The sequence below is a fragment of the Mauremys reevesii genome, linkage group 15 (genome assembly GCF_016161935.1).
Source record: "Mauremys reevesii isolate NIE-2019 linkage group 15, ASM1616193v1, whole genome shotgun sequence".
NCBI lineage: Eukaryota > Metazoa > Chordata > Testudines > Geoemydidae > Mauremys > Mauremys reevesii.
The window spans coordinates 15,514,081-15,518,297 of record NC_052637.1 but is presented as its reverse complement, the minus strand read 5'-3'; the positions used below and the strand labels follow the sequence as shown (position 1 = coordinate 15,518,297).

Sequence of the window (4,217 nt, the reverse complement as noted above, 5' to 3'; positions counted from 1 at the left end):
GAGTCTGGAGTCACATGGGCCAGTCCCTGCATACTTTGCTGAGTCACAAGGCGTGTTTGCCTTCTCTACATGGGTCAGTTGTGTAGCTGATGGTCCTTAATGGGCCATCAAGCCAGCTAGGCAGAGCTAACACCAACTTGTCTGCGGTGTCACCCAGCAGCAGAGCACAATACAGACAGTACAGAGCCAATACTTATAACTTCAACTACAAAATAATACACAGACACACAGATAGCATAATCATAACCAGCAACCCATAACCTGGTCTTAGACACCTTAGATGACCCCCTTTACCTAAGATTTGGTGCCACTACAGGACCTTGGTTGCAATCCATGTTCTATATGGTCCCAATTTATATCAATAACATCACACTGACTCCCTGCATATCCCAGCCCGTCTGTGTATCACAATAGCTTCTTTTTGACTAAAGCATCTTCCCAAAGGCCTCTAGTCTTCATTGGAAGACATCAAGAGATGCAGAATCCATCACTTCTCTTGGCAGCTTGTTCCAGTGATGAATCACCGTCCCTCTTACAAATCTCTGCCTTGTTCCAATGAGAATTTCTCTGATTTCTGCTTCCAGCCATTGGTTCTTGTTATGCCTTTCTTTGCAAGACTAAAGAGCCTTTAAATACTTGGTGTTTTCTCTCGCGAAGGCACTTGCACACTGCAATCAGCTCACCTCTAAACAGATTGAACTTTTCAATGCCTCCTTATAAGACATCTTCTCCATCCCTCAAATATGGCTCTTTTCTGCACCCTCTCCAATTTTTAAAACGTTATTTTTGAAACGTGGACACCAGAACGGGATGCAGTGTTCCAGTATCAGTCTCACCACTGCTGAATCACCTCCCTTTCCAGCCTCTGTTTATCTATCCATGAATGGTGTCACTGCCTCCCAAGACTTGTGCAGTCTCTCCGCCCCGTACAGTCCTTGGAAGGAACCCCCTTCAGTGTGACAGCCCTTCTTGGAGAGTCACGCTCTCTTGAGGGTAAAGGCCCCTCTGCTTCCGTGAGACCTGAGCATGCCTGTCTGCCATGGGCCCCTCAGGGAGTCCCCTCCCTCTGGACCCCCGGGGCCTCTACTCCCAGAGGAAGAATGCAACCCCGATGTCTAGACTGCAGTGATGCTCAGCCAGTATAAAAAAGAGGAGTTTATTGAACATCTGAACACAGCACAGGAAACTCTCAGGGCCTCAGGCCTAACCTCCCTCTGCACAGTCCAGCTAGGTCTCTCCTGCATCCATGTGGGCTCTGGCTGTTTTCTCTCCCCAGTCCAGAAGCCCCCTCTTTCCAGCTAAGCATCCGATATCATCTTCCCACAAGCCTCTGTCCTTTGTCTTCTGTCCCAGAGAAACTGGCTGCCTGGGTCTCCTCTCTCTCTTTAGCGCGAGGGGAGGGGGAGAGCTGAGATTTCAGGCCGCTGTGTTATGGCGGGATTGCTGCTATTATTTGACAGAACCTGATAATTCAATGGCACAAACAGGGGAATGGGGCAGCGCTACAGAGTCAGGGAGTGAACTGGAGAAAATACAGGAAGGATTTCTAGCAAGGGCGACGTGTAACTAACCAGAATGAAGAATATTCTCTGCCCCCCTCGTCTAACTCTGGGCCTGACTCTCTCCCGTGCTGAGGCCCCTTTCCCTGTCTCTGGCCGTGTCTGGGGGCTTTATGCCACGGTAGAGCCCCGAAGGTAAAGGTGTGATGTAGCCTCAGCCCCAACAAGACTCAGGCCCATGTCACTTTCATCCTGGGTTTCAGATGAGTGACCCCTAGAAGTTGGGGAGCCACCGGTGCCTAGACCATGGCCCGGCCACAGAGGCCCCGCCCCTGCTCATCCTCTTCCCCCAAGGCCCCGCCCACTTGCTGTTCACTGCCCCCTCCCCCAAGACCCCCTACCTGCCCCTCACTCTTCCTCCAAGATGCCACTCACCTGCTGCTTTCTCCTCTCTGCCCCTTTCCCCTAAGGGGGGCTGCCAGGGGGCCATGAGGCCAGGCACCCATCACTTTTTCCTACCTTAGGTGAGCAGGGGGTGGGGTCCTTGGGGAAGGAGGCGGAGCAGGGGCAGGAAGAGGCAGAGAGAGGGAGGGGGCTTGGGGGAAAAGGCTGAGCAGGGGTAGGGCGCAGGCTTTGGGGGGAAGAGGCAGAGGGGGGATGGGAGGAGGCAGAGCAGGCCATCGGGTTAAGAGGCAGAGCGGAAAGGGGTGCAGGTTGGGCCCCCACTTCTCTGGAGCTTCGCTTCCAGCGCTTGAAAGATGACAATGGGCCCACATCCCCAGTGTTCCCCCCTGCATGGGCGGCCGTTTGGGGGAGGCTCAGCCACCCCTGGCTAAAACACAGGCCTCGCTGTGAGCAGGATTTGAACCTGCACAGGGAAACCCTATTGAATTTCAAGTCCAACACCTTAACCACTCGGCCAGCACAGCTGTGAGCAAAGCAGGCCCCTAAGGCCAGAGAAACACCCAGGCCTGATGTCATCTGAACTGCAGAATTCAAACAGCAAACCTGGCTCCCAAAGCACCAGGGGGAATTTGGGGCTCTCGTTCCTTCGCCGTGTGGTTAAGCACCAAACCAGCACCCTCCTGTGGGGTCTGTCATTGTTCCTCTCCACACTGTAACCATCCAGACAGGGAGAGGTTCCCTGACCTGACCAAGGTCAGACAGTGAGGTAGAATCCAGCTCTGCCCCGCACCAGCTCCCGGCTCTATCCGCCAATTGACTGACTTTCTCGCTGGATTAAACTCTTTGTACTGGACTCTTTTCTCTATGTATAAACAGGACTAAGCCACAACTGGACTGTCCAACAGGAGAATGGGCCATGGCTCCCTTCCCCTGGACCCTGGATTTCTCACCACTTCAGAGAAACTTGTTAGTGGAAAAATGAATCACAGATAAATGACTACAGATTATGAACCATTTGCTGTTGCCTTGGCACATGGCCCCACCCAGCCTTTTCCCCTGAGTCAGGAATGATAATTTATTGGTTCACTCTGATTTGTTTCAGTTTTATGTTAGCATCTATTGCCACTAATTGGTCAGAGCCCGTCACTTCCGGAAGTCCAAAACGTTTCCCCCCTAGCTCCCGTTTTGGTACCTTTGATTTTCCTCAGTCTCCTTCAGAGCACTGGTTTTCTTGGCACCAATAACCAAGACTGATTTCCAGATCAGGAGACGTGTCCTCCAGCTGCTGGAACTTCCCTGTTTCACACCTAGAAAGAAGTGCCCTTATATAAATCCATGGTACGCCCACATCTCGAATACTGTGTACAGATGTGGTCTCCTCACCTCAAAAAAGATATTCTAGCACTAGAAAAGGTTCAGAAAAGAGCAACTAAAATGATTAGGGGTTTAGAGAAGGTCCCATATGAGGAAAGATTAAAGAGGCTAGGACTCTTCAGTTTGGAAAAGAGAAGACTAAGGGGGGACATGATAGAGGTATATAAAATCATGAGTGATGTTGAGAAAGTGGATAAGGAAAAGTTATTTACTTATTCACATAATACAAGAACTAGGGGTCACCAAATGAAATTAATAGGCAGCAGGTTTAAAACAAATAAAAGGAAGTTCTTCTTCACGCAGCGCACAGTCAACTTGTGGAACTCCTTACCTGAGGAGGTTGTGAAGGCTAGGACTATAACAATGTTTAAAAGGGGACTGGATAAATTCATGGTGGCTAAGTCCATAAATGGCTATTAGCCAGGATGGGTAAGAATGGTGTCCCTAGCCTCTGTTCGTCAGAGGATGGAGATGGATGGCAGGAGAGAGATCATTTGATCATTGCCTGTTAGGTTCACTCCCTCAGGGGCACCTGGCATTGGCCACTGTCGGTAGACAGATACTGGGCTAGATGGACCTTTGGTCTGACCCGGTATGGCCTTTCTTATGTTCTTATGTTCTTATGTTATGTTCCCCATTAATCATTATCATATTTTATTGTCGTATTTTACTCTGAATTTCTTGCCTGTGACAAATGCTGAATTGAGGGACTGGAGAATGAGTCTCCGTGTATCCAGCCACAGAATAGCTGCAGCCCCAGCAATGGCTCTGCAAGCTTCCCCGAGGTGTCCCGTCAATGTGCTTCACCCCGATTTACCGTGACCAGCTCTGGGGACAGGATGAGTTCGGTCCCATGGGCAATTCACTCCTCGGCCTTCGTGCTTTGATGGCCAATAGATTCCAGTGTTCCTGCTGGTCATTGTTCTGTGGCCATCTGCC

The 4,217-nt window shown here is 50.5% G+C and overlaps 1 non-coding gene across 1 annotated transcript; it reads right to left on the bottom strand.

Annotated features, from left to right (window-relative positions):
* Positions 1 to 2,346: 2,346 nt before the first annotated feature.
* TRNAS-UGA lies at positions 2,347 to 2,428 on the bottom strand. Its single transcript has one exon. It is a non-coding gene; the product is annotated as a tRNA-Ser (tRNA).
* Positions 2,429 to 4,217: the final 1,789 nt, after the last annotated feature.